Raw genomic sequence first — 15,861 nt, forward strand, 5'->3', positions numbered from 1 at the left:
GTTGATATAGTTTGAAACACCCATTCTAAACCACTGTTTAGTTCAGACTGATTGGTCTGATCTCCACACAGCCCAGCTTCTTGCCCAGTGAGGAGTGTGCAGCTTAGGATGGAACATGATTGGGTGAAATCCAGTTTATTCTTGCCTCAGCTGAGGACCTGTTTCACCTCTAGGCTGGCTGAGGTTGAAGGTCTGATATGACCAAATTTATTCAGCAGCTACAAGATAGCTTCAACCATGACAATGAGTAAAAAGTGGGCTTGCAGCAATCCACGAGCTAAATTAAAATCAGCATTATCCCTTCTTTTATTTTTTAACAGGTATCTTACCTATATCTTACTAGATCAGTAAGATTTGATGCAAGTCAATTGAAACAATCCTTTCACTTTCTTCAGCATTTTCACTATCCTATGAATGGATCTAGAGGAGACAGAGTGGTTGAAGGTCTAGAAAACAATAATATGTTAATCCTAGGGAAGGACTGAAATAATAACCCTGTAAATTCTGAGACAGCTAAAAAAAATTATAGAAACTAGAGTTTTCAGTTTCAGAGAAGTTGCAATGCTCATAAATAACAATAAGGAAGAATAAGAGTGTATATCAGGGAAAAAAACATCAGTGTCAGGATAACAGAATAGGGGCAAAATTGTTCATCTGTGAAGGTGTTGAAGCCTTAAAAAAAAACAACTAACAAAACAATCAAATACAAGCTGCTAAAAATACACAATTTTATGAAATAAACACCTGCCCAAGTTATAAATATTAGTTCTGAATAAAGGAACTGACCTAATCACCTTCCTTTTGTTGCCAATATTTCCTCTTTTTTTACTATTTTGTGCTTCTACAAGAGTGAAAAATCCTATTCAACTGTTGAAATCTACAATTGTTTGGATGATGGTGATGTTACCAGTAGAGATGTCCTGGTTTACTCAAAAAAATCCCAAACTTAGGGGGATGACAGAACCTGAAACATCACAGGTTTCTTGATAATTCCACTTTCTCTTATTAATTTACATGCTAATTAATTGGTGCACAACATGTCTAAATGAAGCAAAAATCACACTTATCTTCCTCACCTTTCTGGGGAAGATTTTGAAGTTTCAGGCCTATGGTAGTTTCCTGATATAATAAAGGAAACAGATAATCCCTTCTGTAACACTGACACAACAGGACAAACAGGCATTTTATGAGCTATGCCTGTGACATAAAAATATGGTACAGGGGAGGATTTTTATCCCAGACTTTTAAAAATTGGCTGAAATTTAGATCCAGAAAGAAAAGCTATTGGCTGTGCAGAGACTGATAGTAAAAGCATTGATATCATCTGTATGGTCTGTCACACACAAAGATGCAAGAGGCACTCAACAGGAACTGCTTGAAATACCCATTTAAAGAATAGGTAAATGCTTCCTTGGTAACTGTATGTACAGTAAAAAGGATAAAATAAAATTTTTATGTCTGTTTAAAAGATATGCATGTTATAATGTCTCTAGTCCTTCATACAGAATACTGTTAATTTTCTAGATTTGCCTCCCAATCTAATGTTTTCATAAGTAAAAAGAAGGGAGAATATTCTTTTTTAGCTTTAATTTCACCTCAAGGCAGGCGAATTAAAAAATTCAAGCAAAATTTAATATTGGCTGATATCAGTAGAATCTGACAGAGATCTAGCCTATTTAATCTTCCCAGTTCAGGGAACTAGAAATTTATTTTCTCAGAATCCAGTTTATTCTCTGTGATCTTATGAGCTCTTTTCCAAATATGCAGCAAACTTTCTTACTGCTTGTAAATCCTAAAGGATCTATGTGTTCCAGACAAATTGTCACAATCTGGGAATTACTAACACAACCAGGCATGCATGCCCAAATTAGCAGAAGAGTGGGGAACTCCAATTAGGCAAATAAATAGCACCTAGAATTGCACTGCATTGCCATTTGTCCTCTTAATGGCAAAGCCAATAAATATTTTTGTTTGGTGTACCATCACCTGTGAACTGGAAGAGACAGGTCACTTGCATTTCAAATTAGTTTTGCTCTCTTCACCAGTTCAAGGGTGTTTTCCCAAATCGTTTCAGCATTTTTCTTCTGCCTGAATGAGACCACAGTTACAAAATTTGCTGTTTAATTCTCTTCTGATTTCATTCAGCTTCAGCACACATTGTCTCAAGATGTGAAATCATAAGCTTGGGCTGCATTTCAATTAACGTCCTTAAGTTCTCCTTCCTGGCTGAGAAAGCTGGCTTTTGGAGTTAGAAAGAAGAACTGGATGTTGGCCAGAGAACGAAAAAAGGGAAAATGTATGCTGCTGGTGCTGTTTAACTGCAGTCTGATTTCTAATCTCTGACATGATGCATGTACTGCCTAATTCTAAACGACGGGCCCTGAATTCGACTGTTTTTAGCTGTCACCTCAGCTTGGCACTCTCAGCTTTCCCCCCCCAATAACCCCAGACCAAGATTAACAACCAAAGTGAAAATAGTCTGGTGAATGCCAAGGTCCCTGAAGCCAGAGAGGATCAGGTGATAGCGAAAAGTCATCTGGTTTCTGCTCTTCCTCATGTGTAAGGAGACAAGAGATATCAACCTTCAGGATCTTGGTGGGGCTTTGCAGCAGGAGCTGCCTGCAGATCTTCTTTTTACTGTGAGGCTGCTCAATACTAATAAAAATTTAAGGATGTAATAGTTAATAAATCCGTTTATCTCTGTTTAGCTTAAAAGTGAAAAAAGTGTATGATTTGAGTCACTAAATACAGTCAGTCTGTGTTTTATACATTATGCCCTCTTTAGCAAGTCAAAGTCATTAAGAAATAGAGATTATAAACTTTTTACATTTCACTGTAAATGGGATTTGAACTGGTGGAGTCATCATAAATAGTCCATCTTGACATCCTTTTTTGTACTCTTACTCTTCCTTTATTTTGGCATAAGGCTGAAAAAAATGTACCTGCAAATTTATTTCTTCATAATGGTGTTGCAATACAAACAGCATCAGACACAGACCTGTTAGAAGCTTTATTAGCTGTCTTCTCATCTTCCCTAATAAAAGACATACAAAAATAATGACATCTTAAATCATCTGAGCATTTCCACTCCAACAGTCATTTGGGGGTGGCTTTGAACTAATCTATTTCATTTTGATGTGACAAGAAAAGAGAACTTGTAAGTGATAGGAAGATGGAAACAAAGATTTGTTGCAATGCAATTTCTTAAGCTACTCCAGATAGATCACCAAGGGCACATCTGTCTGAACACAGCATTTCAGTCTGCATGCACAAGTGGGAACAAATTTTGGTTTCACAGATGGTTGATATTCTGTATGCATTTTCTATACATTCATCAAATCTCTCTTATAAATCAAAAGAAACTTTTTATGTTGCTGGAAATATGTAACTAAAATAGATCATATAGGGAAAAGATGACTGGATTGTACAAGAAACAAGTGTTACAGGATAAATGTAAAAATCTCACAAATAATCAAACCATTTTCAATAATCCAAACAGTTTTAAGACAACAATATTTTGCATAAGTTATTCAAATTTCAAATAAATTCAGTAAGAACAAACAGAACAATTTCAATCTTAAGTAAATGGATAATTAGTCTTGTGACAGGTACTGTATTTGATAACTAATGGGTTGAATCTCTGATGGAGCTAAACTCTGAGAAGAATATGAACTAAACAAGGAAGAAATAAGATCAACTCAATCCAATAATTTTTCTTTGCTTCTTTCTATCTATGTGAAGTGCTACTTTGCATGGCACAGGTGGAAAAATGCATGAGCCATCTGTATTAAAGATATCTGAAGAAGGAATTCAGAACTCTGGGAGATTTGTTTGGGTTATTAGCCTTCATATTAGATATGAGATTTTATGAAGGGAAAGAGAAAGAAACTTATAAACATGCACTGTTCTTGGAGCAATGTAGTTTCATTATCTGTACTGAATTATCCCTCCAATTATTGCAAATTTATAAGAAAAAAGAATTTTCTGTGAAATATTGACGGCTGTCAGTATTGCACTTTTCCTCACAGTGATGGACACAGCCGCAGTAACTGGAATTCGGGGTTTTGTTATGTCTTTCTCCACATATTTTCCCTTTAGCTCCTAAAACTTCTGAATTTACTTTCACCTGTGTTGTAAGTTTGTTAACCAGCAATTACCAGCTTTATGCTGTCAACTGCTTTCCACAAATCAGTTCATGCCATTAGCCAAATTTGTAGTGTGTTTTCTCCTTCTCCCTTTAATTTTAAGAAGATGCCTAAAGGTAACACCTTGCTTTAACAGGTGATGTTCTTCCTCTCCCTGCTGGACAAATTTTAGTCCCTGTATCATTTACAAAACATCACAGCAACGTGGCAGATCCAAAGCAGCAGCACAGAACAGGCTACACGATGTCAATGGTTTCTGTGTCAGTGTATTCTGTGCAGCACAGTATAAATCTGCAAAAAGAGATTGTCCCCTGCAAAGGACAGATCTGGCAGAGCAGCACTGTCAAAATCCTTCTGTCCTGCTGGTTAAATCCATTTCATTTGGAATGATGTTCAGGACCTTTTCTATGAGATATGCCTTAACAGTGGCCATCTCAGCTGACTGAAGGATGAAGGCAAGACTACCTCTCAGAGTACAAGAGCTGTAAGTGAGTAGAAAAAACCCTCCAGCTAATTTGGTTTATTTTTTTTCCATTTAGGTTTCTGTTTGGAGCTCTTTTCTACCCTAAAGTTTTAAAAATGCACAGGTAAGTAGCAAAAAGTAGAGTTTTATCTGCTATGAACGTGGTTTCTCCTTGTTACTGATACTAATCTCATTGATACAAACCCACAGTCCCTGGTGTTCCATCAATTACCAGTAGGAAATTCTCCATTGGGGTTTACCAGAGTGCAGCAAACCATGGAAGGGGGCAAAAACCCCACAAACACTGAAGGCAGGAAAAACGTTAAAGTTAGATAAATTAAGTGATTCTGCCTTAAACTGGAATTCCCTGTGACATTGAGATCCTGTTACAGTTCTGTAAATATTGCTGTGAAAAGGGTTATTAGAAGCTACCAGCAACCTGCAGAGATCATGACCCTGCCCGTGGCTGAGGGGAGTGCTGGAAAAATGGAAGATGCTCTCTGCTTCTCACCACAACAGGATAATTCCCCTTCTGCAGGGAGTGGGAAAGGGGAAACAACAGTCCCAACCCACTGCATGCTCATAGTTTGAGCAAGAGAAAGAACAAATATTCAACTCAGGCTGAACAAGACTGTTTTCCCTGGGTAGGTGATCAATGGATAGCCTGAGGCACTGACTCAAGTGTAGTTTTATGGGTTTGTCAGAAGGAAAAAACAAACACTTCCCCAAACCCACAGCCAGCCCTGTTACCCACTGTCAGAGCAGTCAGTCTTCTGATTGCATAGAATCAAACATTCCCAAACTATGCTGGAATATACAAACGTATGCTCCTTCTTTGTGTGCTTATCAGATGCACTGTGCTGTGGATATCAACAGCATAGAAATCCAGCAGTAGGAAATCGCATTGCAAAACCATCAACAGCAGCACAACCTGATCCACAAGGAGAAAAAAATACTATAAATATATAAATTAAAGGTGATGAACTTCTGAAAAGGACGTATTTTATAACGAAATCAGAGAATCATGGAGGTTGGAAAATCCATCAAATCCAACCTGTGGAAATTCCCACCTTGCCACCCAGCCCAGAGCACTGGTTCTGTGATTCTGAGAACTGGGCCCAAATCACACAATCAAATTGACTCTCCTGAGATCCATTCTGACACCTTGGGTAACCTTTTTCCCTATAATTCTTTTCCCTAATAATTTTTTTTATTCATTTAGCAGTCCTTGCTCCGGTGTCCAGGATTATGAATGAACTTTTATTGAAAGTATTTGCTATTTTTATTACCTCTCACACATATGCAAGAGCCTGTATGTCCAAAACATATTAAACTGCAATGAGGCAGAGCCAAAAGACTGAAACTGGAAGCTTAATCCACAGAAGGAAAATAGTTCTGTTTGTGCTAAAAGTAACAGAAGGGGAGCCCAGTTATCCCTATTCTTACTCTGTTTCTCCTGATTTGAAACCCTGCAGCAGTACTTCCAAAGCTTTAAGTCTAACATTTGCTTCATCTGCTTTTGTCTTGGGGTGCTTTAAAGAAATGCATCTCCTCACAAAAAAAAAAGACTTCCATGGCCTACAGAAAAATGGACATCAGTCACCTGTGCAGCAAAGAATGGGAAAGAAACTCATCATTTTAGGGGTAAATTTTTTGGCAGGTGGGAGAAGGTATAAGGAGTAAGATGACCACAATCTCACAGCTTTTGGGGATAATTTTGGCATTGAGTGTACTTTGTTACCCAAAAAAAAAAAAAAAAAAAAAAAAAAAATCACAACTAGATCTGCTACAACAAAATTGATAAATATTTAATTTTTTTTCAAAAGTAAAAAATATTTCTTTGATTTTCACTGCAGTAGGACATTGGAGTTTTAATTTGGTTGAACATTTTCAAGCAAATCATAAAAATAATCTCAAAATTTGCCTCTTTTAAATTACAAATATTATTTTACCTGAAAGCTTTCAGTTAGGTGCAATGTGTATTTTAAGTTCTTGCATGGCAGATGGCTTTCCTCAGGAAGGGAAATGATCCAGACAAGCTGCCCTTGCTAATGAGGCAGCCCCAGGTTTGAAGAGGGGTTTTTAGTGAGACTGTTTCTGCCCAGAACACATCCCTATCATTAACAACCACATATTCCCCCTTGTGATTGTAGATGGGAGGTTTGGAAATTATACTGCAATCATCATCAGAACACTGCAATTTCACAGTACACACTAAAAATAGTCATTGTTTGACCTTGTCTGTGTTATATATTCACTATACCCCAAAATTCTAAGCTACTTTAAAACCCTAAGCTGCTTTATTGTGTTCTTGTATTGATTTAAATTCCGGGTTTCTTTGAAAATCTCCAGATTTCGTTTAATTCAAGTTAATTAGAACTTTAATAAAATTTAATGATGTTGTAATTAAACATGATAGAATATCTTCAGGAGCAAACATCTCATGTTCAGTTCTACAAGCTAATAACCACCCTAATTAGAATGACATCCTTATTTATCCCAATTTTAGTTTTGGATTTATAAGTACACTGATGTGTCTGAAAAAATTGTCAGTACCGATACAAGCCTCTTGCCAAGATCCAGTTTCCCTCCAAATTAACCACTTCCCATGATATTAATTTTTTTCTTCGATACGAAAGTACTGCACAACACAGTAGAAATACCAGCTTGTACAATGCTGTATTTAAAATTCCAGATTAACCCATATTCTGAGGTTATTGCTGCTGTTTCCTCTGAAATATCTGTGAAAATTATTCAAATCCTTTTTGTTCAGGTACAAAAGAATGACTAATAAGTATTAAGGGGACTAAAAGCAAATAAAGTAATAAAGAGACCATGTTTCTCTATTTAAAAATGCCTTAAAATGGAGTTAAGTCACAACCCTTACCTTCCACACCTACTATTATAGGTGATTGAAGCATGCCAACAGTGAATTGATGGGGCAGGGAGCTGCAGCCTGCGTCTCCAGGGGACTGCATCACAGCGAAAAGCTTTGCCAGTGTGTCTCTCAGGGAGAAGAAAGCTTTTGATTCTCAGTAGTTAGCTCTCAGATTCATCATAGTGACAACAGTATATATCAGTGGTTTTGATACTTAAGAGGCTTAAGAGGTTTTGCTGAAATGCCCCAATTGAACTGATTTTTTTATAAAGGCTTTCGCAACTCAGAGCACACTTTGTTTTGTAAGTGCAGCTCACATCAACTGCAGTTTAATATGTAGGTGCTTAGCATTTCTGCTGGGCAGAACCCTGCTCTCAAATCTCAAAACCTGGAGAATGGGGAATGCAATTAATGCAAGAAGCAGAGTGGCATCATGTAAGAAAGCTCAAGCATTTAATCTCAAACACATAAAGTTCAGTGAATTGCAGGCAAAACCAGAATTAGACCTTACCGGAAAGGAAATACTAAATGCTGGTCTTCAGTAATATTTTAAAAGAAATCTTTTTGTTCCATTTTTTCTGTAGACACACCTTTCAAATAAGTTTTGCTGCCAACAAAGTCAAAACATTCTGTGTTTAGAAAGTACTTCTCAGGGAAAGTTTACCTGAAGCCAGAAAATGCTAAAGAGATAATAGATTAGAATAACAAGAAAAACTGTAAAAGGCTATAAAATAATCCCTGACCACACTTGGTCATGTTCACCACACTAAAAAACAAGTAACTATTAGCTCCATTAAAAACCAAGCCTGTGTTCAGGCTACTTCCAGATTCATGGGAGTTACTGGACAGAATCCTTCAGATGTCTAGGACGCCTCCAACCTTAGCTCAGGCTTGCAGCTAGCTAAGGATTTGCAGCAAACAACAGCAGATTAGATTCCAGTTAGACAGGGAAAGAAATCCTTCTCACAGTATTAACAGTGAGACTTACATAGATTACTTAAGAGGCCATTGAGTCTCCATCATTGAAAGCTTTAGGAACTGGGTAAGACAAATTTGTCACTATGGACACCAATGGAATTGATTTTGCCATGGAACAAAGTGGTGGATTAGGTTCTTAAAGTTCCTTCTGGTCCTAAATTCTCATAACATTACATTTCCTTGGGGAGCTTGAAAGCCATAAATATATTTAAGCTGTTAACAACTTCATTTTTTAAATTCTGACTTCAGTGCACAATGAGGAGGTTATAGATGAACTTACTGGTTAAGAGCACAGGCCCATCTAGCACAGTGCTCCATCTCCCACAGTAGCCATGGGAGTGGACACTCAGGAAAAAACAGAACAATGTAAGGAGTCCCAGCCTTCAATCATTTTCAAGTCAGATTATGGAATTTCTCTAGTTAGTGGACTCTACAGCATCTCTTCCAAAGTTTTTTCCGGTCTCTCCTTGCCTCTTTACACATTGCTTGACCCAGAAAGTCATTTGAGGAGTACCACCACATGTCCACATAGGCTGTCTGAAGAACTAGTTCCTCTGGTTTGTTTTGAATGAAGATCTTACTATCTTCCAATATCCTTCAAGGCTTGTATTAGAAGAGCCAGGGAAAAGTCAATCTCACTCTGCTTTTCTCCAGAATTCTCAATTCTGCAAACCCCTTCTTACCTTCCCACTCCGTCATGTGTTTTTCCAAATAAGATTCTTGGATATTCAGTGGATGGATTCCTTGTGTGTTGTAATGGCAATCACGAGATACCTCTGACCATCCTTGGTCATCTCCAAATAATTTAAATTCTGGAGTATCCTGTCCTAGAGAAATGGACCAGAACCTTGGACTTTTACAGTAGTATATGGACTTGAACAAAACAAACCTTTCTGATCTGTTCTCTATTTACTCCTTAATCATTCCGAACTTTTTTTTTTTTTTCCTTGAATTACTACTTCTAAGAGATATTTTCATGGAAATGTCTATCATAATGCAAAGCTTTTGTTCCTGAAGACCTTTGGCTCAGCTTAGAAATGACTCAGGATGTGAAGATAGGATTATTCTTCCCCAAATGTACCGCTCTACTGTTAATCTTTCTGCAGGCTGTGCAATCTTCCTCATCCAAACTGCCTTGCATAACCTCCTATAGCCAGCAAAGCCTTGTCACCTTGCTGATTATGTCCCTTCTTCAGGACATTTAAGAATATACAGCCTAGTATGGAATTCTGCCTGTACAAGAATGGACCGTTTTCTTCCATGCAGTGATGGTCTATCTTATGTGCTCATCTTTTAAATCATATTCTCATCCATGTCATCATCTTCCTTCTTAGGCCAGTGACAGTTCTGTGTTGCTTGATTTTCCTAAAATGCCTTAATTAAAATCTTCTGTCAGATAGCTTTCAAAAACCTGAGTTGACTGTATCATTCAGATGCTCCTCATTCATAGATATCTGACCCCTTTAGAAGAACTCTGAGAGCTTTATTAACTCTCACTGTTAAGATCATATTTATTCAGATAGATAATATTTTTCTCTCTTACAATGTCTATTGTTCCCCTGGAAACAGATGTCAGTTTTAAGTTGCTGGATACCCTTGAACCTTTCTTAATGCTATCACGTTTGACACCTGATTTTCACGTACAGAGGAAGAGACATGTGACATGCTGCTTTTAGTAGTATTTCATCCCTGAGTTTTCTTAAATATCATGGGTAAATCCTTCCGATCCTGGAGATTCATCTGCATTCACCTGTCTTTTGTCCCATAACCCCTCCCAGGTATTTCAGTTTTAGAGGCAGTCTCTGCCAAGTTCCCTGAACACCCCAAAAGGACTCTGGAAGGATAATTTCCCTGAGTTACCCATGTTGGGTTTCTGTGGCCAGGTTTTGGTAGAAGGGGAGGGCTGGAAGGGTGGCTTCTGTGACAAGTTTCCAGAAACTTCCCCTGTGTCTGATGGAGTCAATGCCAAGCAGCTTCAAGATGGACCCAGCACTGGCCAAGACTGAGCTCATCAGTGATAGTGGGAATGCCTATGGAGTCATTTTTTTAGGAAGGGGAAACCACAAACCCTGCACAAGTGCAGCCACAGAGAGGAGCGAAAATATATGCGAGAAACAACTCTGCAGACATCAAGATCAGTGCAGAAGGACAGGGAGGAGTTTTTGCCCATGATGGTGATGGGTGAGTGATCTCCCCCTATCCTTAACTCATGAGCATTTTGTTATATTTTTTTCTCCCCTGTCCAGGTGAGGGCTGAGATAGAGCAGCCTTGGCATCCCTTCAGGGTCATCACACCCATCTTCCACAGTGAATAAAGGATATAAATTGTTCAGCTTCTCTCCAGTGACTTTTACCTCCCCAAGAGTTCAGTTTCTACTCTTGTCATTCTCAGACTCAATGACAATTTTTTTCCTTCCTGAGAGAGTGAAAAAAGCATATTGAGCAATTTTTGATTCTCAGTAGTTAGGTCTCAGACTCATAATAGTGACAACAGTATATATATATCAGTGTTTATGATACTTTGGTTTTTGTTTTAACGTGGGTTTTTGTTTTTTTTTCATTTGCATATGTCTTTAGTTTTTGGATGGACACTTTATTTTCCTTTGCTGTTTGGCCATGACGGCTTATTTCTACTTCAGGTGTGTTCAGTAAATAGTGTGCATTGGCATTCTGCTGCCTATGGGGTCTCCTTCTGTAGTCTTCATCTTGCCATTATGGATTTAATTGTCTTGTGTGGAATTCTTTGTCTGTTCTTGGTAAACTTTCTCATTTTCACATCGTTCCCCATGGTGAAAGGAACAGAACAGTAGTGGGCATTTAGACCTCTATTAATCCCCAAAGATATGGAATCCAAGGGTGTTAGGTCATTCTTAGAGAGCAATCTTAATGTTCAGCGAGATATATATGTATATATGCATATATATGCTTATGTATGTGTGCATGTATTCATTATACGTAATTGTGCAAATTATATATGTAGGGCACTAGTGGCTGGTAAACTGCCAAACTGCAAAAGGACTTCTGATTTTCCTGGATGTAACCAGACATAATGGAGGGTTCATTTGTATCTGTTCTGATTCCTGAGTTTGGAATCAGATACTAATTAATTAATTAATTACTAATCAGATACACAGACACTAATTAGCATTTATCAGCATGTGGTTCTCAGACCTTTCTGAGTGTCATCATTCATCTTTGTAAAGCATTTATGAGCCACAGAAAAGAGAAGTGGCAAAATAGAGTACCTGTGATTCTTCATTTCGCTCTGCTACCTCTACTGGTATCTCCTTTATTTATCAGGATCCCAAGCTTTGTACTGAGGACATTGCTTTCTAACTGCTATTATAATTACAGTTGATTTTATGTAGTTGTTTTGGTTTAGGGTAAATTTAGGGAAAGAACTTTTAAAAGGGTTTTTTTAGGAAAGCAGATTTAATTGGCTCTTCTTTTTAACTAGTTTAGGAAAGGTATTTTTTTTGGAGAAAAGTGGAAAAAACTTGTTTATTAAACAAGCAAACTTAAACAATATTGAATAATAAAATTTGTTGTTATTTTAAGAGAGAGATAAATTTAGGAAAAAATTTCTGGGCTGTAGTTTGGCTTATTTAGTTTTTGATTGTTTTTTTTGGTGCTGGAAATGCTATGGCCCAGGCCCGGCCCGCTGGGCTGCAGGTGCGAGCTGTTGCTGCTCTACTGGTGTTCAGTTTAGAGTAGGTTTAAAGAAAAGGAAAGAACTACAGCTCAGAAATGGGATGGAATGAGATGGGGCCAATTAACTATTATATAGTTAATTTAGGACATTTTATCTTTTATTTCTATATTGTTAGCTTACTGTTAAAATTAATATATAGATTTAAACTTTATAAATATATATATTATATATTTAATATATAGCTATATATAGATAGTGGTAGTAATATTTAGTAAATAGTGATATTTATATATACTTTTTACTTAAGAACTAGATTTTCTTGAGGTATATATGGTGGTTTTTTTATTTTTTTGCATTATTTATTATGCATGATTTGGTTTTTGAGTAAAGACAATTTTACAAATGGGTTTCTTGTACTTGAGGTAGAATTGATTTCTATTGTTTTTTTTAACAAACTTTTGACATGTACTACAGGTATTTTGTTTTTATTTATTATATGTAAAAGTTGAGATTGGGCAGGGCCCAATTGACTGGTAGAGTTTTGGGTGTTAATTAACTAGGTGGCTTTTGCTAGATTGTTTTTAATTTTTGAAAATTTTTTTATTTAATGTTTTTAAGAGTCTATTGTATGGTTTTTAACAGTCTATTGTAATTTTTTTTTTTTTTTTGCAGCTGGTGCATGGTAGGGAATATGGTATACTTATTTAATATTATGTTCCCTAGCCCAGGTGTTGAAAAGGTTGTTTTTGAAAGGAGTTTTATTATTTAATTTTTTTAGGGGTATAATGTTTTTAAAGGGTTTGCTTTTTAAGGCATAGAATGGTGTTATAGCATGAGGCATGGGATAGGTTTTTAACTATTTTGTGGTGGCTTTTATTATTGTGAGTACGTAGTGCTTGCTTTGGTGTGTCTGGGGCAGTGTGATGTAATTTATGTTATGCTTCCCCATGGCTGTATTTGGACTGCTTACTATCTTACAGGGGCTTTACTTGCTTGGCTTGTTTTATGGTAATATATGTTTTATAGTTATGGATTACTTGAGAAATACTGTTTATGGTTAAATTGACTTTTTGGTTTTGTGTTTATTTAAAAGTGGTATTTCTATTTTGATGGCTTGAGGTCTTATGGGTTTATTGTGTTAAGAACAATTTTTTTGTGTGTGTTGTTAATTAAAGTTTAGTTTTGATACTCTTTTTTTTTGTAGCTTGATTTATTTGCTGGATGTTTTGGTGCTCTTTATTGGCTCTGCTCTTCAGGACATGGGCATTTATATGGCAAAATTTACAGGTAGCTTTTTTACTTTGGTAGTAATGTTTTTTTACTTATTAGTAGCATAAATTGTTTATTTTTATGTTGTTAATTAGGTTTTTTTTAAATTGTTTTTAGTTACTCCTATGGAGTATTGGTTACAATTTATGAATTAGTGTAGAGGTAGAGTTTCAGCCACTTTATTTAGTAACATTTCGGGCTCATTGAATGGCTTTGAGTTTAGTGAGTTGACTTGATTTTTTTTTTTTTTAGTAGCCTTTGTAATTTGTTGTGTGGGATTTTATATGGTTTTTAATTTTTGTTTTATTTTTATAATGCAGTAAGAACTATTAGTGAAAAGTGCGTAATGTGTTTTTTTTTGCTGGCAGTTGGTTATATGGTGGTGTTTCTTTGGCATGTGTGGGGTTTTTTTGTTTGTTTGGTGGGTTTTTTTTGGTTTTTTTATTATTATTTTATTAGTGAGATTAAAGTTTTTACTTTTAGGCTAGTTTGTAATGATCTCCAAAATCCCAGAGTGATTTAGTTTTTTAATTTGGGTGTGCTGTGTGATAAGGGCAATCTGTTTGCTCTATGTGGTATTGGTGGCATGGTGGGTAGAGGGAACTTTTGCTTTGAACATCCACCCCAGCACCAGTAGTTGGGGTGCTAGGAGGAGTTGTGTTTTTGTATTAATTATTTTTGAGGCGGTTTGGACTTTTTAATAAGCTGTTAATTTTTTTTTTTTTTTGTCAGAGTGTAGTTGGCTTTGAAGCCTTTATAGTTCTGACTTTAAAATTTTAGTGGTTGGCTTTGAGTTTTATTAGGCACTTTTTGCTAAAGGCTTTAGGATAAACTATGGCTTTTGGTTGTAGAGTAGAGTATGTTTTTTACACTTGGTCTTGACTGGGCTAAGGGTTACTGCATGGACAATTTTTTGTTTGATATCGGTAAAGGCTTGCTGCTGTTCAGGGTCTTAGTAGAAAGTGTTCTTCCGAAGGGTAATTAGATAAAGAGAATTTATAATCTGGCTATACTTGGGAATGTGTATTTTTTAAGAACTTATGGTGTTTAGGAAAGTTTGTGGGTTTTTTTGGTTGGTTGGTGGATGGGACCTTCCATGGAAGCTGCCACGGTCCATGGTCATCCTAAACCCATGGGTGTGGCACACACAAGGAACTGTGGCACAAGGAACTGTGGGCCAGGGCAGGAATTCTGCTCTGAGCCCTGGAGCCTGGGAACACTGACACCAGCAGCTGTGGCAGAGTCCCTGCCCAAGCAGACCTGCCAGCCCCCGAGCCCTGGCAGGGCTGGTGCCCGTCTCCTGCCCCAGAGACCTGTGCCCCTGGGGGCTTCTGTGCCATAGGAAACCAAACCCACGTGCACTGGGGACTGTGCTCCTTCCTGCAGGGGCTGTTGGCAGGAACACCTGGAGGAACTGCTGGCAATGCTTGGTGTCTGTCAGATGATGTTGCTCTTCTCTAGAATTAATTTTTTTCATAGAAGGGATTAGCAGCAACACAAAAGCTCCAATAGCTAGTGAGATTCACAAGACAGAGATACAATCACGTCTCATTGGACTTTTCTGCACATTTTTAAAGCATTCTGGATTAAAAAAACAGCTGAGTTGAAAGTTTAATGCAGCAGTTTATGTGTCTAGTTGAAGCCAGCAGCTAATACCTGGTGCACTGGAAAAATGAAGAGGCCAGGAATAACTCTCAGAGGAAAAGAAGGTGTTCTGTGTCTCTGAGTGTGGTGCAAGCACCCTAAAGGAGCAGCCAAGGGAAGTGCTGAAAGCAGACCTGCTGTTCTTGTGCATGTTCCATTGCTGTTTCTGTGGGGTCCAGAGCCACCAGGGCAGCAGTGCCTCCGCAGCCCTGCTCCAGGAGACGTGGCCACCCTCCCCATGGTGGCCGCAGCTCTGCGGGCCCAGAGCTCTCTGTCAGGGGGCCTCAGTCACAGCACCTGGCCTGGGCAGCCGCGAGGGCCCGGGCTGGCAGCCAGCCCTGCCTCTGCCCCCTGCCCCTTATTGGCAGCAGCCAGACAACAGCTGTAGGGAAGGATGGATAAATATAATTATTAATAAATAATACAGCCAGGATGAGAACAGTCCTCTCTGCTAGCCGGACAATGCCCCTGCCTACGGATGGGTCCTGGGGTCAAGTGGACTGTTCCATCTCACCCCCCAAAATGTATGGTTCACCCCGCACCTGTAACCCTCCCCTGAAACATCAAGTGCATGTAACCCCATTGGCCCAAGCCTTGTTCCAGCCCACCTTGAAGCCCCCTGATAAGGGGGCTCTGAGGGGCCAGACGCTGTTTTGGAACTTCCCCTCCTCATGGAACTTCCCTCACCCTCTCAAGCCTCGCCACGTGCTGCGTCTGGCAGCTCAAAGCAGGACCTTTCTCCATCCCTAATAAACCTTATACCCCAAGAGCAGCCTTCAGAGATCTCTCGTCTCCATTCATCTAAACCGTCCTGGAGCCGGCAGCGCTCTCT

This window comes from Lonchura striata, chromosome 7 (genome assembly GCF_050655825.1).
Source record: "Lonchura striata isolate lonStrDom1 chromosome 7, ASM5065582v1, whole genome shotgun sequence".
Lineage (NCBI taxonomy): Eukaryota > Metazoa > Chordata > Aves > Passeriformes > Estrildidae > Lonchura > Lonchura striata.